We start from the raw sequence: 23,444 nt of genomic DNA, 5'->3' as shown, positions 1-23,444 counted from the left end.
TAGGATGAGGAATATCTACATTGTTACTATCCTGGAACAGAGTAAGCCATAAAAGAACAGGATTGTGCCAGAAAGGAGTCCTGGACTATGGGGAACTGCCTGACGACAGCATTTTAATTGGTTCCTGACCAGGTGATCAAGGTGTTGTGTGGTAACAGTGTAGGCAGTACAGCTCTTAGCCTGCAAAGAGGGAAGACCTAAAACCTCTCTCCTGTGTTTGTAAGATTCCAGTAATTCAGCCAAAGTAGCTGGCTGGCTATTCCTCACATCTCTATAATCTGCTTTCTCTGAAAACCCCTGTCAAGAGGAAAAAGGGAAAAACCACCAGTAGAGTCATTGAAAAGCAAGTTTTTCAACCAGTGAACCACAGATTGAAAGTGCTGGGAGATCACCTTGTGTCATCAACAACAAACTGCAAGGAATTTGGAAGACATCAATCAAAATCAATTCACCTAATCCTGTACTCCGGATTGGTGCTATTGAACTGTTTTATCTCACCCTTAAAATCCATGTTTTGTGTTTGTGTGCGTTTGTGTTTGTGTATAGGTGTTTAAGAAGGAGTAGAGTTTAAATTATAACGTTAGAAGTTAGCAGTTCATACTTCTTTCTTTTGCCACTAGTTAAAGACAATTTGTTCAATAAACAGTTTACAAACCTGGTGCTCGTATTCTGTTAACCTAAATTAAACAGTTAGGTAGAATTGGGGAATCTGGTGGTTTGGTCAAACTTTTCACATTTGCCACAGCTCAGGGAACAGTGGGGCTTGATGTTACAGCCCCCAGTGAGCTGTGACAATTCTTAGAACAATTGATGATGGTTTCATGGTTACCATTACTGAGAATATAATTCCAGATTTATGGATTGAATTTGAATTCCACCAGCTGCTGTGGTGTGAATTGAACCAGTGTCCCCAGAGCATTAGCGTGGGTTTCCAGATTACTAATCTAGTGACATTACCACTACACCGCCATCCTCCCCTAAATTTTTTCGCTTGTATTTAATTTTATGCTTTTCCTTTATGTTTTAGACCCTTGAATGTTTTTTTCCAAAACAGGAAGAGCACAATGATTTTAATTGAATAGGCTCCTGGGGTGGAATCTTCCCAGATTTGCACTAAGCATGGTAGTGGGCAGGTAAAATGACATTTTACTCGCTGGCCGCGATGGTGGCTTTTCATGCTGTATCGTCCCAAACTCACCGCATTACTTATGCATTCCCGTAAATCACACCGTTTCCATAGTGGGCGGGATCTCATTTGCCTGCCACGCCATCACCTCGTCGCTTCATCATGCCAGGCACCACATTTAAAGCACGGCCGCGCTCTGTGCTTCCGGCCCAGGACTGCAGCAAAGAAGACATGGCTCCAAAGAACAAGAAGACTGCAGCCCTCATGTGCCTTTTGGACGCCATGGAGGCCCACTGTGATGTCCTCTACTCCCGCTCTGGCCGCAGAAGGGGCAGCTACATTACCAGTTCAGCTTGGTAGGCAATGGCAGCAGTGGTCAGTGGCAATGCTGCACAGAAGAGGTTGGCTATCCAATGCAGATAGAGGTTGAATGATCTCATCCGTGCAGCCAGGGTATGACAACCATCTCATCACTCTAAACTCACACACTTAAGTCCATCGCACATTCACTGGCATCTCACTTACTGCCAGGTCAAGGGACATCACCACCCATTCTCACACACATACCCTCACATATCAATCTGGCCTCATCTCCTCTGGAGACTGCATCCTCTGTCCTCACCATCTTGAGGCCACTTTCACAGATCAACATGTGCCCCCCTACACACCTGGGGATACCCTCCTTCCCCAGTACAGCTCTCATCCTGCAGCCTCTTCCCTTGTCTGAGGCAACTTCTCCCCCTTCCCCAAGCAAGACCTTGACCTCCAACCATTGAAAAGCCACTCACATATGGCTGATCTGGTAGGTAGAGACCTACCCGTGAGCTCCCTAGAAGTGATGTGCGGTCTTGAAGCTTGGCGCTGATGATTGTGAGTGCTCTACTGAAGCAAGGTAGACAAACAAACCTTGAATTCCTGAATGAAGTGCAGCCCACCAGGTGCATGTTGCTTATGTGCTGTTGTGAAACATGTCGGCCTGTTTTCCCACTGATGTGGGCGGACGATCCAGCGAGGGGGAATGAGTCCAGCGGGCTGGCCTTATAATGATATGCTGATGTATTTCAATGAAGTTCCCATGTCCAATGGTGGGAAATGCGGCCTGGCATCAGCGAGCTGAGCAGACAATCGCAAACTGGTTTCACGCCGTCATGAAATCAATCGCATCATATTGTCTGCTCATGCCATCGAACACTCCAGATGCCAGCAGGCACGGAAAACCCCAGCACTGGTGTCCCTTGAAAGGCAACATCTTATAAAGCCTCTTGGTCTGCAGAGCAGCTAAGGGATGATCTGGTTTGCAGGCTGAAATCTTGACCATTAATTGAGAAAGAATATAGATAAATATCGCGAGTACTGAGCAGAATCCTTATCTTAAGTACCAATGTGATTGTGGCTGCCTCAGAATGTCTGGAAGGGTCTCTATCTCCAGCATGTAGGGTAGCAGTTACAGTGGTAGAGGAATGAGCTTATGGAGATAGGGCTTTCTAGAACACAGCATGATAGTGTTCAGGCTCTGAGGATTTCAGCAATTCAAAGCTTCTTACTGCCATAGTCCACAGGAACTGGAGTAGACCATTCAACCCCTTGAGCCCATACTGCTATTTAATTATATCATGGCTGACTTGTACCTCAATTTCATTTACCCACTTTTGTACAATATCCCTTTAAAGCCTACCCAACAAGAACCTATCAATCTTAGTCTTGAAAATTTCAGTTGAACCAGAATCCAGTTATTTGTGGGAGCAAGTTTCAGATTCTGCATTCACCAACAAGGGTTTTGTACTATTGAATGCTAATCATTTTAAAGACAGTAACTTGATCTGCTCTCAACATTTGAAACTCAAGGGGAAAGAAACCAAGTTTATGCAACCTGTTCTTATAACTTAAACCTTTAAGCGTTAATTGTTAAAGGTTATAATTCTTGTGACTCTGCGCTGTATTCCTTCCAAGGTCAATATATTCTGATGCTGAAACCTGAATGCAGGAGATCCAGATGGGGTCTGACTAAGACTCTATACAGCTAAAGCATCATTCCTGAACTTTTGAATTTCAAACTACCCCTACCCTGCCCCACCCCACCATTCTCAGATAAAGTACAATATTCCATTTGTCTTTTTGATTATTTTTTGTACCTGTACCTGAACTTTAAGTGATTTGTGTACATGGACAATGATTAAGAGTCACATTATCTACCAAATCAGGGAACTGGGGTGAATTGTTGCCAGCAAATTTTGTTTTTTTACGTGCTACAGTGAAATCAATGCCAATCCAAACTCCTGCCGCTGACCAGAGAGGCGCCAGGAACAGTTGTGCCATTGGCCTCTGTGTAGACGGAGTGCCCATGCGCAAATGTTCCTGACACCTTTCCAGTTGGCGTCAGGAGTTACAATGATATGAGAACCAGGGACCTAAACTGGTTGCACAATTCTGATTGAAAATCCCCAGAGCATAGTCTCCCACCATCCATAAAATATTCCAATTTGTCTTTCTTAGATCCAAAATGGATTGACCTCAAACTTCTCCACATCCAACTCTATCTGCCATAAATTTCAATTTTAGCCCTCTATCTCTGATGATAGTATCCAGAAACTGCTTCAAAATTGACATTGTCAGGTCTGTAGTTACCTGAATTCTCTTTTTCCCCTTATAATAAGTAATAATGTGACATATGAAATTTTCCAAACCAAAAGCATGATTCCTGAATCTAGAGAGCTTTTGAAAATAATGACTAACGCGTCAATAGTTTGCTCACCCATTTACTTTTAAAAGCCTGAGGTGGGAACCATCAGGTCCTAGAGAATTGTCTATATTACACCCTACTATTTTCTCCATTACCATTTTTTTCTTATTTTAAATCCACTAAGCTATTTTTCTTCACTTATTTTTAGGATCTCTGGGATAGGTATTATTTGTCCTCTTCCTGGACAGTGAAAGCAATGCAAAGTGTTCATTTTCTCAAATCTGGCATTTCATTCTTATTAGAGTTTGGCACATTGGACTGGCAGAAATTTGTGGGATTGAGAGGTTCACAAATGTTCTTTTTGACCCCACAAAGATCAGAAATAAAAAGATCTGTTTCTGAATGGCCTCCAGTGGCTAGGCCACTCAATGCCCTGTACAGATGGTACTTAGTGTATGATCCACCAATTTCTACACAATCATTTGGAATTTTACGGCCAATTTAGGTCCCTGATTTTCATATAATTGTAACTCCTGCTATCAACCAACAAGGTGTCAGGAACAGTTGCGCATGTGCACTTGGCCTGGTCAGTGGGAGGAGTTTGAGATTGGAATTGATTTCACTGTAGCACATAGATAAACATAATTTGCTGGCAGTAATTCACCCCAGTTCCCTGATTTGGTACATAATGGGACTTTCAATCACAGGGTCATTATTTCAAGTCCCACATTGAGAAATTTTTCTTAAGCATTTTAGTCAAAATAGATTTTATTGACCACATTTTTTTACCAATACATGTCCTTAAATCAAATATTAAAATCAGTTATCCACATTGGAAGTTTAGAATCTCATTTACTGAAACTTCCTGATAATATATCTTCATCATTTACTGAATTGTCAGAAGTATGTTTTACAGAGGGAACAGTTGATAAATGATACATGGACTAGATCCAAGAACTTGCAATTGGTTAAGGATTGAATGCACCTAAAAATGGGTAACTTGAACTTTATTGTTAGTCTGTGTCAACCCAACTTGTTTGTTTTAATGTACGCAGCTGACGCTCTGACACTGACACAGACTGCAACTGCACATGTGCAGGAAGTGCTCCCCTTAGTATTGCAATACAAATAAACCCAGCCTTTTCATTTTTATCAGCCTCCTACTGTGTTGTGGGGAATGTTGGGTGTTCATTTAAAGCCCTGCCTGAAGACCTTACCAAACTTTCCACTATCAGCTGTTCACTTTTCAGGTGAGAAACAAATGGCCAGCAGTTGAAATTTCCTCACTTTATCACTATGCATTTTTGTCAGTTTGCTGACTGCTTTTAACAGTTCTACATTGATGTTGTGAATCCCTAGACAATTTCCATTCTTGAACTTCTGTTTGGTCATCATACCAGCATCCAATCTTGATTCAGAATAATCAATACCCAAGTCATTTTTGATTTCTAGTTCATTAAATGCAGCCAATGTTAGTAGAGCACAGAGATCTCAGAGGACTGTAAGGTTGAAAGGATTTGATAATAATGATGAGAATTTTAAAATTGACGAGTTGCTTAACTGGGAGCCAATGTAGGTCACCATGGGGGCGATGGGTAAATGAGACCTGGTATGAGTAATGATGCCAACAGCAGAGTTTTAAATGACCTCAAGTTTGCGGAGGGTAGAACAAAGGAGGCAGACCAGGAATGCATTGGAATAGCCAAGTTTAGAGGTAACAAGGGCATGGATGATGGTTTTGGCAACAGATAAGCTGAGAAGAGGTATTGTTGGGTGATGTTACGGAGATGGGGATAGGAGGCCTTAGTGATGATGCATATATGTGGCCAGGAGCTCATCTCGGGGTCATAAATGATGCCAAGGTTACAAATAATCTGGTTCAGCCGCATTCAATTGTCAGGGGGAGGGATGAAGTCAGTGGCAAGCGATGAAGCTTGTGGCAAGGCCGGAAGATAGTAGCTTTTGTCTTTCCAATATTCAGCTGGAGGAACTTATTACTCAACCAGTACTGGATATTAGAAAAGCATCTCACAGTTTAAAGGCACTGGAGAGATCAAGGGAGGGAGGTGGTGTTGAGGTAGAGCTGGGTGTCATTAGCATACATGTGAAAATTGCTGCTGTGTTTTGGGATGATTCTGCTGAGGTGCACCACATGGATGACAAATAGGAAGGGGCCAAGGATAGATCCTTGGGAGATACCAGAGTAATAGTGTGGGGGTGGGAAGAGACATCATTGCAGGTGAATTTCTGGCTGCGATTGGATAGATAAGACGGGAACCAGGCAAGTTCAGTACAACCCACCCGGATGATGGTGGAGAGGCATCGGGGCAGAATTTTGTGGTCAACCAGGTCAAAGGCTGCAGATAGATTCAGAAGGACAAGGAAGGAGACATTTTATTTTCGTCATAGTCACATAGGATATCATTTGGCATTCAAACATAAAGTTTCAAAAGAAAGGTATATGAATTTTGAAGGCGACAACGCATTCAAGGACCTTGGAGAGGAAAGGGAGGTTGGAGGTGGTGCAGTAGTTGCAAGGAAGGCGGGATCAAGGTTTTTTTGCGGAGATGGGTGATGATGGCAGATTTGCATGAGAGGGGATCAATACATTCCTACATTATAACAGTGACTACACTTCAAAAATACTTCATTGGCTGTGAAGCGCTTTAGAACATCCTGTGTTCATGAAGGATTCTAGATAAATGCACATCTTTCTTTCCTTTAATGCCTGAGGTAAGAGAACCTGTAATAATATTATCTAACATAGGAGCCAGGAAGGGAAGTTGGGTGATCAGCAGTTTAGTGGGAAAAGGGTCAAGGGAGCAAGAGATGGGTCTCATTGACAAGATGAGATTGGAGAGGACATAAGGGGAGATAGGAAAGAAATTGGAGAAGGTTGCGAATTCATGGTTAGATTAGGGACGAAGATGAGCAGAAATTTGTTCACATGAAACGAAGGTAATGGTGGGAAGCAGCAGAGGCAGTTGAATGGATGGTGCCGATCTTTGTATCAGAAAAGTTCAAGAACTCCTTGTTGGAGGTAAGGATGCAGGGTGAAGGGGAGGATGGTTTAAGAAGCCAATTTTGGTGAAGAAGTGAAACCAGGTGTTATCTTTGCTTTCCTGGATGATCTTCGAATGGCTTTTGTGGGTAAACAGGACCCAATAATGCTTTATGTGATCTAGCCAGTTCTGACAATGGATCATTCAACCAATTCTTCATGAAAGCCATTCAAATCTGTGTTCCTTAGACTTAGGTGTGAAGATAGAGGGTATACCAGGGGGAACACGTGTAACAGTTTTAGTGAGGACAAGCACGTCAAAAATGGTGGAGAGGGCATGATTTAGCAAATCAGTAGCAGCAGAAATGGCATGATGAACCATGGGCCAAATGTTAGATAGTTGGGAATTTGAAAGTACAGTGGTAAGAGACTTGAGGGAGAGTTTTTTTTCCAGGGCCAAAAACAGGAAAAAATAAAGATGGGGGAAGGGGAATATTGGTAGAGAGCAATATAAGGAAATGGTTCATTAGCGATAGTCATGGCGGGATTAGCGAGGCCATTTGCAATAATAAGGTTCTGGGGGTGTCTATTAATATCGGTAAGAGAATTTATATGGAGGGAGCGATTTAGGGAGGAAGGGAAAGCAGTGAACTCACAGAATCACAGAATGTTGCGGCGCAGAAGGAGGCCATTTGGCCCATTGTGTCTGCACCGGCTCTCCGAATGAGCATTATGACTTAGTGCCACTCTCCTGCCTTTTCCCCATACGCTTTCACATTGTTTCTAATCAAATAATCATCTAATGCCCTCTTGAATGCCTCGATTGAACCTGCCTCCACCACACTTCCAGGCAGTCCATTCCAGACTCGAACTACTCGCTGTGTGAAAAAGTTTTTTCTCACATCACATTTGCTTCTTTTGCAAATCATTTTAAATCTGTGCCTTCTCGTCCTTGATCCTTTTATGAGCGAGAACAGTTTCTCCCTACTTATTCTATCCAGCCCTCCCATGATTATGAACACCTCTATCAAATCTCCTCTTAGCATTCTCCTCTCTATGGAGAACAGTCTCAACCTCTCCAACTTATCTTCATAACTGAAGCTCCTCATCCCTGGAACAAGTCTTGTAAACCTCTTCTGCACTCTCTTCAATGCATTCACATTCTTCCTATAGTGTGGCACCCAGAACAGTACACAATACTCCAGCTGAAGTCTAACTAGTGTCTTATATAAGCTCAGCAAATCTCCCTACTCTTGTACTCTATGCCCCTATTAATAAAGCCCAGGATACTGTATGCTTCATTACCTGCTCTCCCCTCCTGTCCTGCCACCATCAATTATCTATACACATATACACCAAGGCCCCTCTGCTCCTGCACCCCCTTAAGGATTGTATCCCTTATTTTGGATCGGAATGGAAATCCGCAAGTGTACCTAAGCAGGAGGTCAACAGAAGAGGGTAGCGATGGCAGCACTCGACAAGCAGTCACTTCCCCTACCTGGTCCATTCGAAAATCTTGAGAGCCCATACAGAGGCCAGTATTGGAAGACCTGGCGAGAGAACTTCTTGAGGTACTGAGCAGCCTTGGGTCTCCTTACCAGAGAGCAGAAGCATCAGGTTAGTTCATTCCTCTATGCCATAGGGTCGATCAGTGAATAGATCCTCCTCAGACAGGGGAGACTTCTGCAGACTTCAAATCTGTTTTAAAAGCTCTTGATGTGTTGTTCACTCCAAACTGGAACCCTGTTGCCAGGTGAGCGTGCTTCAACAAGGCATCTCACAAACCTGGGGAATCCATCGAATCGCTCCCACCAATTCAAGTTAGCTAGATGTCGCGAACATGAGGTATTGAAAGATGACTGCACACTTGATTGACCACTTCATGGCGCTAGTCAGGCTGAACTGAGGAAGGGAAATCGGCCTCTGACTCAACGATACCCACTGAGGCGCTGGAGATGGCTGCTCACTGTTTAGTCCCAAAGGCTCCGCCCATGCAAAAGCCCACCAAACTGGCCAAAAGGGTGGGAAACCCTACAGCAGCCATGTTGAAGTGCTTATGCTGCATTGCAAAGAAGCAACAAAGACAGCAGGATTGCCCAGCAGGGGGCACAGAATGTTTCCGATGTGGGAGGGCAGGACACTTCCAACACTTCTGTACATTTAAAACCTCCACGAAGGGAAGAAAACAACAGAACAAATGCAACTTACAGGTCACCCATAACATAGACCACAAACAACAAATGCTTTCTCAGATTTCCTGGGAGAAGTACAGGACCATCAGCAGGATTTCTGGTCCATCACTTTGGAAGTTAAAGGTTTTAAAACCCACTTTAAGCTTGGCACTGGTGCTACTGTTTCATTACTAGCTGATCACTCAGCATGGCTCAACACAGTTCTTGTCCAGTCATCAAACTTCAAGGTCCAGGTGGAACCAATCTGCAGATGAAAGGGCAGATCACAGCCACTCTTTGCCACAAGGGGCGAAAGATCACAGTGACCCTCTATATTCTCTGTAATCAAAGTATCTCTTTACTCAGCAGAAATATGTGCATGCAACTAGGCACCCTACAAAAAGTGGACAAAATCCTTCAACCAGACAACAGGACTGAATTCTGCCCAGAATTCCCACAGCTCTTCCAGGGGCTTGGCACGCTAAAACATGAATACCACATTACAATGCTTCCAGATGCCATGCCGGTGTGCCTATTTACCCCCAGCAGGGTACCATATCCTCTGCTGCCAAAGTCAAAGAGGAACTTGACTTCACGTTACACAGAGATGTCATATCACCTGTTATGGAACCAACCTGGTGGTGTTCAGGACTGGTAACAGTCCCCAAACTGAACAGTCAACTCAGGCTTTGCAATGACCTCACACAATTAGACAAAGCAGTCCAGAGGAAGATCCACCCAATGACATCAGTGGATGTCAGCCTAGCAAGGCTTGCCAACAGTGTCCTCTTCACCAAACTTGATGCTGATAGTGGGTTTTGACAAATACCTCTCGACCACGAGTCCAGACTGTTAGCAATCTTTATAATGCCGTTTGGGCACTTTTGTTTTAACCACATTCCTTTCGGCATCTCATCAGCACTAGAGATATTCCAACACATCCTGTCCAGTATCTTAGAAGGTAAATAGGAATCATTTGTCACATGGATGACATTCCTATGCATGGGTCCACAAGAGAAGAGCATGACCACAGGGTTTGGGAGGTTCTCAAAGCTCTATAAGTAGGAGGCCTCACTTTAAATGAGAAGTGTGAATTCGACAAAACCACCATCAAATTTCTGGGGCATATTCAATGACAGGGTATCATGTTAGGCTCCCAAAAAATGAAAGCCATTAACTGAAGTGTGTCACTCATGTCCAGACATTTCTCGGAATGGTCAATCAGGTTGGCAAATTTATTCCAAACTTATCTACCATTATGGAACCTTTAAGAGATCTTCTATGAAAGGGCCAACAGTGGTTATTGGGCATTGAACAAATCAGTGTATTTCAATGTATCGAGGAAAAGCTGGTCTATTCAGATGTGTTGGCAAATTACGATCCAACATTACCCACAGTGGTGGCCACCACTGCATCCTCAGCAGGCCTGGGCACATTGAGACTGACCATAAACCCCTAATTACCCTTTTGAATTCCACGGAGAGTATCAAAATGTCTCTATTTGCATTCAAAGGTTCTGGCTTTGGTTGATGCGTTATCATTACACAGCTGTGTATGTTCCCAGAAAGTCGCAACCCATGGCTGATGCCCCCTCCAGAACTACAGTGGACCAAACTGTCGCTTAGGATTTCAGACTTATTGTCAAGGTAGAAACATTCTCTTCAAGCATAATGAACTTCTTGCCGATCTCTATCAGAAAGTTGCTAGTTGTCTGAAGAACTCAGAAGGAGGATGCAGAATGTGCCCAAGTATGAGAACTCTGCCAGAAAGGTTGGTTCAAATATTGTCTTGCTTACCAGCCCCTCCATAAATGCTAAGAACAACGTACACACTTAACCATTGTGGATAATGTCTTGGGCTAAAATTTTCCTGTTGGCGTACGGGGCCAGGCCCCGCACGCATGCGCACAAAATGACACGTGGTGACGTCGGGCGAGCGTCCCAACATCACTGCGCGGCATCGTGATATTTCGTTGGGCGGGCGCACAATGCTCTTTGATGCGCGTCCGCCATTAATTAACGGGCCCCTGAGGTGCCAATCGACCGCGATTTTTCTGCGCCCATGCAATCTTTGGGTCGGTGCACGGGCACAACAGGCAGGCTGGTAGGACACATTTGTATAATCCTCATCCACGGGCGGGATAAGAGGGCTCGGTGGGGTCGTGAGTGCGCTCTGTCAAATATTGATGTTTCAAAGTTACCGATACTTGCCTGTGTGATCTGCAATACTTTAAAATGCATACCAGCTGCTTGGTCTGAACTCACAACCTTCAGGTCAGCATTCTGCAGTGAGGAATCCTTTTTGGGCTTGCATGTTTCAGGAATCCTTTCCTTAGCCTGGGAATGGGAGCTGAAATCTCCACTGGAGGCACCTCCTCTGAGGAAGAAGGGAGGGCTAGAAGGGGGAGGAGGCCTGGAGTGCACATGCAGTCTCCAGGGGAATCACCTTTGGGAGCTCAGGTGCAGTGCCAAGAGGTAGTCCAAGGCAGAAGGGGCCGCAGAAGACGCCACTATCCTGCTGCCAGGGTATACAGGCGGCAAAGCAGCTACCTCAGTATGCCTGAGGTACAGTGCCGAAGGAGGCTCTGTCTCTCAAGGGAGACAGTCAACTATATTTGTCAAATTATTGGGCCTGAGATCTCCGCTAACTGTGTGGGTGGACAACCCATGCCAGTGGCTCTAAAGGTCACAACTGCCCTCAACTTCTATGCCTCTGGCTCTTTCCAGGGCTCAGTGAGAGATCTTTGCAGTGTCTCTCAATCAGCTGTCCACACTTGTATCAAGCAGGTTACAGACGCTCTGTTCAGGCATGCATTGACCTTCATCCGCTACTGTTGGGGCTAGGCAAGCCAGACACAGTGAGCCAGAGGCTTCGCAGCCATTGCTGGCTTCCCCCGCTTCCAGGGTGCAATAGACTGCACACATGTTGCCATCAAGGCGCCAGCAGGTGAGGCCGGTGCCTTTGTCAACAGGAAGGGCTTCCACTCCATGAACTTGCAGATAGTGTGTGATCACAGAATGGTGATTCTTCAAGTCTGTGAAAAGTACCTAGTCAGCTCCCACGATGCCTACATCCTGAGACACTCCCAGGTCCTGGGGCTCTTCAGTGCTCCAGCCCAGCTGGATGGATGGCTGCTGGGTGACAAGGGCTACCCCCTCAGAAGGTGGCTCATGACACTTCTCTGCCATCCAAGAACAGAAGCTGAGCAGCGGTACAATAGGAGCCACGCCTCCACAAGGGCTGTGGTGGAGAGAGCCATTGGTCATCTCAAGATGTGCTTCCGAAGCCTGGACCACTCAGGGGGCACACTCCAGTACCCCTCAGATCGTGTGTGGCTGATAGTGGTTGCATGCTACGCTCTCCACAATCTTGCGCTGGAAAGGGGGGACGCTGTGGACAATGAAAATGTAGACACATTGGCTGAGGATGCACACGATGAGTCCAGCAGTGAGTCCGAGGATGAGCAAGGGAAATGCTGAGGGGGTAGGCGCTGACCGGGGCAAACTCCAGGGAGGCAGGGACACCCGGGAGGCTTTAATCCAACGATCCTTCAGCTGGCACACTACATATGAACCTTCAGGGCAAGCCTGGGCTGTATGCTCCATATTCGAGACCTAAGTGCAAAATCTGCCTGGTTAGGAACATTAACTAAGGTCCTTGTTAATAAAGCTGAATGTCCCACAAAGCACACATTATATTATTGGAAACCATCCATCTACAGAACAAAAGAGGCAACCTCAGCCATGGTGACATGTCTGAATTTATTGTTGCAACCAAAGAAACTTAATGAAACAAAATGAAAAAGTGTTAAAAATCACACCAATTCATAAAAACGTCATTGCGGGCCAACACAAAAACACCAGTGATAAACGCGTGGTGTGCTTAAGCTGCCTTATGTTTACGTTTTCAGGGCTACATCTTGGTGCTGACCCCTCACTGGGAGTGGCATCTGAGACAGCCTGTTGGCCTTTATGACCTTGGCGGTCGTCCTCTGGCCTGTGGAGCCTGTGCTGGCCCCACCTGGGAGCGATCTGCCAGTTCCACAGCTGGCATCTCCCCAGTCGTCGCAGCCTCACTGGATGCAACGGTCTCTGGCAGAGGGGCAGAGGAGCTGCCGCCCTCATCCGGAGCGCCCTGAGAGGATCCCACAGAGATGACAGGCAGCTGCTGCGCCGACATGTGGTCGCTTCGGACCTCCCTGCTCACCGTGGATGGATGGGCACCGAGCTGGGACACTTGGTGCCCAGACCATCTCCCACACTGGCACTGACTAGCTGAGGTCAATGCCGCTGTTAGGGCTTGCTGGTCAAAGCGCATTCCCAGGAAGCCCTGATGGGTCTCCTGGAGGAGCCTCTCCACGAGAGTCGCCACTCTCTCCATGGAGGATGCATGGCGCTCAGACATGAGGCTCATTGCTTCAGCGATAGTCTGCGTAGACTCCTCACCACGGACACCAAGCCAAGCATAGCCTCACGTATCTCCCCCAGATGCACCCACACACCCGGCCACATTTCCTGCGCTTGCTGAGTCGCAGACGACTCCAGAGGCACATCATCAGGCACCGACTGAGCATGTGCCTGGTCCCCTGCAGTCCTCCGATTGCTGGCACCATGGGCACTCTCTGTCTCTGCCAGCTCCTCCAGCGACTGTGAAGTGCCCTCACTGCTGTGCCCGAGGACACTAGCCGATGTTCCAATTCCCACCGAGGCGCTAGTATCTGCGCTGGCTCCTGCCGGGAAGAGATGGTGTGACGCTGGTGAGACTCAGGCCCCTCAGGTGTGAGAGGGGGCCTCTGCTGCTCCTCCTCCCAGCCCTGCTCCGCTGATGCTGAAAGGAAGAACAAGGACAGTGGATCAGTTAACGTGGAGACAATGTCAATGTGTATCCCTGTCCCCGGATCATTATGCGCTAATCCTTCCATAAGCAATGTTCAAGCCATGTTGCAAACTTCAATTACTGAACATTCAGCACTGCCATGGCTGCTGGGAGAACAATGGTGACCTCACTGCTGGGCAGACATACCTGTCCGTGGCACCCCAGCCTCACTGTCACTGGTGGACCTGGGCACATGGCGCCTCTCCAAATCTAGGGCATCCTGCTTGAAACGGCTGAGAATCGCTAACTGTGCCGGCCCACCGCCAGTCCTCACCCGCTCAGCAGCATTATGTGCATTCTTCTCCTGGAAAGGAGAGAAGAGCATTGATTAGTGCTAATTGTACCTGGATTCTCTTCATGGATGGCCCATCCCAACCAAATTGGTAAATTGCAGGGCTCCAGTGTCTTCTCACCCCGTTGCTGTCGAACACTCACACAAATATGCTAGGCCTGTCCCCACCCTCCCACCCCTTTGGTCAAATGCTGCCTACATCACATCAGGCATCACACGGTCTAACCTTCCATAGCAAGGAGGCACAAGTACGTGGAGCGCAGAGGACAGCAGATCGATTGGTGCCATGCCACCTTGAAGCTCCCCTCCCAGCATGTCATCACCCTGACTTTGACATGTCCTGGAGTTCCAGCACTGTGCCTAGGTGCAGCTCCTCCAGGTTGCCCCCAAAATAGTAATGTGGGCCTCAGTGTACCACATGCTGCGGGTGCAGAACCCATCTCATCACCACCCTCTCAGGGTGGCCTCGGCATGGGCAATATCTGCTGGCCCACCCAGCGAAGGGCACATGCCATCAATGATTCAATGCAGCCACTACACTCATACTTGGCGTGGGGGGGTGCCAGGGGGGGAAAGCTTAACTGTTGGGTTAAGTGACCAATGCCAACATGGTCCTCACCCTTCCTGAGCGCAACAGGGCATTGAAGCGCTTGCGACACTGGACCCAGGTGCGCTGCACCACGTCCCGGGATCTCACCACCTCCGCCACCTCCCAGGCACGTTTGGTCATGTCGGGGGGGCCTCCTCCTCCCGTCCTGGGGTACCAAGACCACCTGCCATGCTGCTGCCACCTCTTCGAGGAGGGCAGCAAGGCAATCATCGGAAAAACAAGGGCACAGTGCCCTCCTGCCCCACCCTCCCGCCTGGCCTGCTCACCAGCAGTGCTATGGGAAGCCCTTCCACTAGCATAATTGGCAGCATTGGAAAGGCTGCAGCAACTTTTTAAAACAGGCCGCCGGGTTGCCATTGGACTCGGCGGTCATTGCAGACCCACCGCCGCCCGTCCACTCCTGCTGTCCTCGGGAGCCACGATTCACGCTGGGTGGGCCTTAAACGGCCCGCCCGCGTAAAATGGCGGCGCAGACCCGATCACGGGCAGCGATCGCCAGCCAGAAAATTCAGCCCTTGGTTTTTGATCATTGCCTGGTCATTCCTACGTCGATGTGGGAAGAGATCCTCCAGAAGCTCCATGGTGGTCACCTGGAGATTGCAAAGTGCAAGGCACGCACGCTGCAATCTGTGTGGTGGCCAGGCATTACACAGGCAGTCCAAGATTTTGTTCCCTCCTGCTACGCCTACAAAATTAACAGCCAGAAATCCACAGAGCCCCTAGTATCATCCCGCTTCCCAGGGAGACCTTGGCAGAAACTGGGACTCGACCTCTTTGATTTTCAGGGAAAGACTTACCTCATTGCTTGTAGTTTACTACTTCAGGTGGCTGGAAGTGTCGTGACTTCACACCACTGCAGCTGAGTTGGTGATCAGGTACTGCAGACCATGTTCCACACACATGGGTTTCCAGATGAAATCATCTCAGATGACGTACCACAATTTGTCAATGACAACTTTAGAAAATTTGCTGATGACAATGGGATCACCCATGTCATCAGTTCCCCCATCCATCCACAAGCTAACTGAGAGGCTGAAAGGGCAGTGAGGACCATCAAGACTCTGATGACCAAGAATTCCAACTGGCATTCAGCCCTTCTGCACTTCCGAGCTACACCTCTAGCTAATGGCTTCTCACCAACAGAATTGCCCATGGGCTGACGTTTGAAGACACAAGTTCCTCCGCTGCCAAGGAACCTCCAACTTAACATTACCGCCGCTGACCGCAAGAGGATGAGGAATAGATAGCCTGGCCTCTGTGAGAAACAACAACATTGGTATAACTCCAGTCGTAGGGCCATAGGAACCCCCTTAATATCGGGCCAGAAGGTTTGGATTCACGATCATAAATCTGAAGGTGTGATCCATCAAAAAATGCAGCATCCACAGTCATATCTGGTCCAAACACTGTCTGATACTTTCCAACGCCACAGGAGAGCCCTGATTTCATTGATGCCCACGAGAATACAGGTCTTCAATTACCACATAATGTGGGATGGAGACCCCAAGGATACTTGGAGCAGCTTGCGAGATGCTGACCCACCCCAGGACCCAATTCAAGACTACTTGCCCCTTTTAGCAGTCACAACAATGCAGTCCGGGAGGGTGGTAAAGGCACCACAAAAACTTAACCTCTGACCGGTGGACTTTGTGGGGAGGAGCTGGTAGAGCCAATGCAATGTAAATAGTTTAAAGTAAATGCAATGTAAATAGTTCAAAAATAACATCATTATTGAAGAAGTTGGTAGTATACTTGGGGGGGGGAGGTGTAGTGTAAGGGGTTAATAGAATAGTTATGGTAATGAGTGATCTAGACCATGAGGTAACAGTGACATCACCAGTCATGTGTTAGAGACTGTACAGATAGTGCAGGCAGCACCCAGGAGAGATGTGCCTACTTAGTTGCTCAATACGTATATAGTGTACATAGTGTAATAAACCAGTTTGAAGTAAATACCATGTCAGGCTAGTCTCTCCAGATAAGATACACCACGCCACCAGTATTTGAAACATCAACTCTGCTAACCCATCTGAGCTTGTCAAGTTGTTAATGCCTCAGAAAGATGAGCTTCCCATGGGAGATCCATAGGTTCCATTCATGTAGCATCTGCTGTAGTGTATCGCATTAATCACTTAACAGCCCACCACTGCACAAATCTGATTTTAGTGTCCTATTTTGGACAGCTGCCCAATTTATCTCTTTCCCAATGCTTCTGACACATCAGCGGGAAATGACAATTTAGTTTTATAGCGTGCCTGCATTTTTCTAGGTTCAAGGGCTAGTCATGGGGCACACATTGTCATAAGTGCAACATTGCAGAATGCTACAAATTATATCAACCGGAAAGAGTTTCATTCACTTAATGTGCAGGTGGTATGTGGTGCCTGGCATATCATCATTCAGGTAAATGTCTGATATGTAGGGAACTGTCATGATTCTGTCATCTTTTGTCAGTCAAGTATTCCAGCTTCCTTTACAGATCCAGGAAAGTTTCTGTATAGTTAGTGAAGAGATGTACTTCAGATGCTTTTATAGGTCTGAGGGTGCTCTCCAGTATAGTCTCAACAGAGTACCCAGGATCATTCTGGCATTCTAGAATGGAGAAACTGACCCTGGGCAGCAGACTAATGAACTGCTAATCAAGGAAGACCAGGAACTTGACAAAGAACCTTTGCTAGCTGCAAAGGTGGTACAATTAGGGAAATCTTCACATAAAATGGATCTTCTTTGATCACTGTGATAACACATAACAACTGCGTCCTCTCATTAAACATGAATTTATTTCCATAAACGTTAGATGTGCCATTCCCTTTGCAACAAATCAATCAGAACCAGTGTGTTCAGTGCTATTCCACTCTTCTAATACTCCTTAGTGATACCTCAGCGGTTGGATGTTCAGGGATGGATAGCTGGTGGTTATCAGCAGAGCCCTTAAGTAGCCTTCTCATGAGAAGAGCTGAAGTCTCAGATGGATCTGCTCCACCTGCGCTGTGCTGCTGCAAGGTAACTCTTACCCTGTCATTTGCTTCCACAGTCTGAGTGGGCTGTCGACATAGCAGAGGACTCTCATTGTCTTAATATAGGGCCTCATCATGCAGTCTCATCACCCTCACGACTATTATTAATGGGCATCAAATTTATTGAGCCACTGATTGGCAGGTCTGAATGGTTCCAATCAGGTCTCAGAAACCCTGAGTGATAACCCTTTCTGCACTGCTCTTTGCAGAAGTGGTGGCAGCTGGAAAGCCAGAGCTAAAACTATCCTTGGATCCTCTGCTGCAGAGTTCTCTTCTGTAGATTACACTTCACCTGGCATGCATTCCAGGATCAGTTGGAAGACTGTGCATAAACCCATAATGCTGCTGCAGACATGGCTAGCGGATCCTTTGTCTAAGCCATTGTCTGCCATACATTTATAGACACCTCCTTAACTGAATTGCGTGAGTTTTCTGCTTTGTAACCATCCTTCTAAATACTGAGTTCCTAAGATGGGCTCCTTACCAGGGACCCATGTTCCTGTTTTCCCCTTATGCTTTGTGCTTCACTATGTGATATTGCATTACAGACTAGATAATTCCTTCTGGGTAGATGTCTTCCGGCTGATGCTCATGAAGAGAAACACCAATGATAAGGTGTGTGAAAGGTCAGCATGAACAAAGCTGAGAGATGTGGATGCTGTGGCTGCTGTACCTCTATAGGGAGTTATATAATGAGAAGATGGCATAGGCAATAGGGCTGTGCAATGGGCAATGCACATTTAGAACAAGGAACACAATGAGATTTTGTGCAGAGATACAGTAAAGTCCTGCCATGCACAGGGGTTACGTTCTCGCAAATTCTTGCAAAGGACGAGATCACGAACGGCGAGCATACTTTATAATGGAAATTAATTAGATAGGTTCCAGCCATCCCAAAATTTGACTTTTTAAAGGTACTGAGGTAATAAAAACTTTGTTTTTGAGTAAATTCAAGACAATTTTACTAGAGAAATTGTTTAACAAAGCAAGAAAACAAGAACAATATAAAATTTGTCACACTTACAGTACAAATTACTGTATAGTACTTTACCTGAGAGTGGAGGTGGAGGGAGTGGGCAAAGTGACTGATGTAGACCTTGATGTGGATAAAAAGAACAATGTTACTGTACGTGTTAGGCTGTGAGTGAAGGAAAAATTTCACAATGAGGAAAAGAGTTTTTTCATCCATTCCTGAGCGTTATGAATAAGACTGGAATTTATTGCCCATCCCTAGTTTTCCTTGAGCAGGTGTTGATGAGACTTCTTCTTGAACCACTGCAATCACATGGTGAAGGTATTTCCAACTGTATGGTTAGACTGAAAGCTTCCAGGGTTTTGACCCAGGAATAGGAAACGAAAGATAAAGAAATATTAAAGGCACAAAGGTGGCACAGATGTATAATCATTGTAAATACCAATCACAATTGCAAATATATGTAGAATTGCACTATATTTATGCTTGTTGTATTCTCATTATGCTGCTAATTGTTAAAATGATCGCATGCATTTAAGGGCGTCACACTTCATTGCTGAGCAACCATGGATAATGTGGGCCTATTTGATCACGATTTGTTGTCTTGCATCATCTGTTGTGCAAGGTATAAGGATCCTGAACTGTGTAGGAGGCATCCTTGGGCATCATTGTTGAAGTTGATTCCTTGGTACAAATCTGGCAGCCCAACAGGTACTGGTGAACTGATTAGGATCCCTCTGAGAATGCTTTTTGAGCTGCCTCTGCAGCCACTGCCTTTTGCTGCTCTGGCTGTTGTTGTTCCTGGCGCTGGGTCACCCAGCATCAGTTCCTCCTCAGTTGCACCATGACTAGCCAAATGGCAAGGTTGCCTTCAACCTCATCGCGGGTGCCTGAGCGGCTCTGTGAACACATTGCAGTGACCCACGAAGTCATCACATTGTTTGAAACTTTTCCTCCATCCCTGATCAATTCAGCCAATAGGAAGGCCTGTACCTAGCATCGGTCTACCCGTTGCTTCTCCATCCAGTTGACTAATGATTATTAGTTAGCCCACTAAGTGCACCAGTGACTGCACCCACAGCTGAAGGTCCTCCTCCCACTTCAAGTCCTGGCTTTCACCATAGGACTGCATTGAGACATTTCAAGTTATACAGTGATGTACAACTTCTATTGATGAAGGTCCAGAACCTTCTACCCTCCCACTGTCACCCACCAAGTTCCCCCTATCTTCCTTCACCAACACCACATTATCCTTCATCTCCCCCCATTCACCTTGCACCTCCCCCCATTACCCTTCATGTCTTTATCTCTGCTCTCCCCGCTGAGCCCTTGCCATCCAAGTGCAGAAGCCCATTATGACCCTAACCCCTTTCATCCTTGAGGCCACCGTTAACCTGACTTTTTACAATCACTCCCATGAACCCCTACAGTAATCAACCATAACCCTGCCTCTGCCACCCTACTGCCTATCTCCCCGTGTCACCTTCACCTTACCCTCTGCCTTCCAGTACCCTAATCTTAACCCTCAGGACTCAAACCTCAACATGCATGGCCTCACCCTTTAGACGCTTTGCTCTGCCACCATCATTGCCCAGATAGCCCCACCCCCAACCAAAAGCATGACCAACACCCGTTTGAGTGGATCAGCCTGCCTCTCTTGGCCCCAGACATCCTGCGCTATTCCTCCACGGACAGCCTGCACTCTCCCTCCACGGACAGCCTGCACTCTCCCTCCCCAGACAGCCTGCACTCTCCCTCCCCTGACAGCCTGCACTCTCCCTCCCCAACAGCCTGCATTATCCCTCCCGAGACAGTCTGCACTATCCCTTCTTCTTCTGTCTGGCCACTGCTCCACCCTTCCCTGCTAAGCCTGCCTCTCTTCCTTTGGTCATCCTCTACTGCCACCACCTGGTTTGAAGCAAAGTCTGCTAGTTACAGATGATCCCAAAGAGGACAATGCAGTGGCAACTCATCGTTAACTATGGAAGAAATCAGCCTCACCAGGTGCACACCATTTATATACAGTCATAAAAATTAATGTTCTAATTTCTTGCTGGCGGGGAACTTAATTCCATCTAGGTGGCCTTTTAATGAGCATGCATGATATGTTAATGTGTGCAAAAGGGCTTCCCAACATTGTTTGTCGAGCAGCTCGACCTGCCTTTAACCTGCCTTTAAAGTCCCAAGAACAGAATTACTACAGATCATCCCTCTGTCGGGAAACCGACTTTTGGCCTCAGGCCAATTAAGCTCCCAGCCCACCAAGCTTCCCACTGCTGGCAGGACCGGAAGATTCCGCACCCCCACCCCCTGTCCCCTCATTTCCAGTGATTGGTGCAATATGGGATTGAATAGCTAAGGTGGAAAGATGCTGAAAATCATTTTTTGGGAGATGGTTGTATTTGAAGAGTTATTGGCATTCATAGCTCATTATGCTCCCTGAACCAGTCCAAAACTTGTCACCTCAGTTTATCTATTGCACTTGGCTGCAGGCCTATTTACATAAAACAATACATGACATTCCCAGTGATACATAACTTTCAAATACTATTGAAAATCCAGGAGAAGTCTTGGGAGAATTTATGTTGTGTGGAAATCTATCAAATGAACAGTTGATTGCTGATAAAGGAGCTGGAGAGGTCTAGATTTTACGATTGGTATTACTTTAATGCCATCATTAACTCACTCAATATTAATGGGTTTATGCAGTATTAAAATATTGCCCATGGGAAAATTTAGACCAGGAGATTGCTGAAGGGAATTAATAAGTAACTATTTAAGTAAAACTTCTTTTGTCTTCTCAGTCCATGGAATAGCAAGCCTCTGTGTTATCGTGTTGGGATGAAAGCAGAATACAAAGATGATAATGTGATATTTTTTTCCTGCCCTGGTGAGATTACAAAAGTAACACAGATTGGTTAAAAAATTGTATGTAAACTACACTGAGTAATTTCCATTCATGAAAAAAGATGGCAATCACTGAACCTGGGTTCTGAAATTTTTTCTTGCAGATCTTGTGGAACTTGAAGAATCACAGTTACTTACAAGTTATTTACAATGCTTGGGGCCATGTATTAGAAATCTTAGTAGTTACTGGTTCGAAGAATTTAATATGCAAGATAATGTATTTCTAGTTGTGGAGCACAAAGTTCTTAGATTTGGGATGCCATTTAGCTCCATCTTTCATAACAATTTATGATCCTTCCCATCTCAGGACCTTGAATAGCTCCAAGTTTCCCCGTAATTCTACCTATACAACTTTTTCAGATATTTGTCATTTTGAACAAAAAAAATGCTTCCTAAGTGCAACTTTTGCCAGCAGTACTCTGAATGTACCTACTGACCTACCACCCTGACTTGGTGCTTTCCATTTTATTTGTCATTTTTCAAGGATGAAGAGTCTGAGTTTTAATAGCCTACCCTTAGTTTAATTATCTGAAGTGTTTCCAACACTTAAATATTTCCTTTGTGTTATTGTGACCAGAACTGCATATAGTACTCTGGTAAAGTCTGACTAAAGAAAATAATAAAAAAAAGTATAGAGTAGTACTGTACAAGTATAATTAGTCAAGAAACAAAGTTCCTAGCTAACATAAATAAGGCCCTGAGCTAGCGTATTTTTTTTAAGGGCGTAACTAGCTTAATCGAGAGGGACGTCATGGCAGGAGAACTCAGACCCGTGATATGCTCCTCCTGCAGGATGTGGGAAATGAGGGACGCTTTCAGCATCCCTGATGACCATGTGTGCGGAAGGTGTGTCCAAATGCAGCTTCAAGCTAACTGGATTTCAGAGCTGGAGCTACGGGTGGACTTATTGTGGAGCATCAGCGATGCTGAGCAAGTCGTGGATAGCGTGTTTAGTGAGGTGGTCACACCACAGGTGAAGATTACACAGGCAGAAAGGGAATGGGTGACCATCAGGAACAGTAAAAGACTCAGGAAGATAGTGCAGGAGTCCCCTGTGGTCATCCCCCTCTCTAACAGATATACCGCTTTGGATATTGTTGGGGAGGTTGGCCTCTCAGGGGAAAGCAGCAACAGCCAAGTTCACGACACCGTGGGTGGCTCTGCTGCTCAGAGGGGTGGGAGAAAAACAAGTGGCAGGGCTATAGTGATAGGGGATTCAATAGTTAGGGGCACAGACAGATGCTTCTGTGGCCACAAACATGAATCAAGGATGGAATGTTGCCTCCCTGGTGCCAACCAACGACATAGGTAAACTAAGGGATGAGGACCTGCAAGCTCAATACAGAAAGTTAGGAGATAAATTAAAATGCAGGATCTCAAATGTAATAACCTCAGGATTACTCCCAGTTCCATGTGCTAGCGAGAGCAGGAATAAGAGGATAGACCAAATGAACACGTGGCTGGAGAAATGGTGTAGCCAGGAGGAATTCAGATTCTTGAGGCACTGGGACTGGTTCTGGGGAAGGTGGGGCCTGTGCAAACCGGATGGGCCGCACCAAGGCAGAGCTGGGACCAGTGTCCTTGTGGGGGCTTTTGCTAGTTCTGTTGGGAGTATTTAAACTAGTGTGACAGGGGGATGGGATCCCAGGAGTATGATCAGATAGGTCAGATTCAGATCAGAAAAATGGAGGTAGAACATTAGCTAGGGACATTGTGATAGACATGGAGTTACAGGAGAAGCAAAGTTTAAAAAGTGTCCAGCAAGGGAAATTGACGGGGTTAAACTGTTTAT

General features: G+C 46.1%; 1 protein-coding gene across 1 annotated transcript in view; it reads left to right on the top strand.

Annotated features, from left to right (window-relative positions):
• Positions 1-23,444, top strand: part of spag16 (sperm associated antigen 16) — a 1,278,115-nt gene that overhangs the window by 156,681 nt on the left and 1,097,990 nt on the right. The gene's annotated exons all lie outside the window — the stretch shown is intronic.

This window comes from Cetorhinus maximus, chromosome 11, assembly GCF_964194155.1.
Source record: "Cetorhinus maximus chromosome 11, sCetMax3.hap1.1, whole genome shotgun sequence".
Lineage (NCBI taxonomy): Eukaryota > Metazoa > Chordata > Chondrichthyes > Lamniformes > Cetorhinidae > Cetorhinus > Cetorhinus maximus.
Note: the sequence above shows the minus strand (reverse complement) of the source record. Positions and strands in the feature narration are given on the sequence as shown.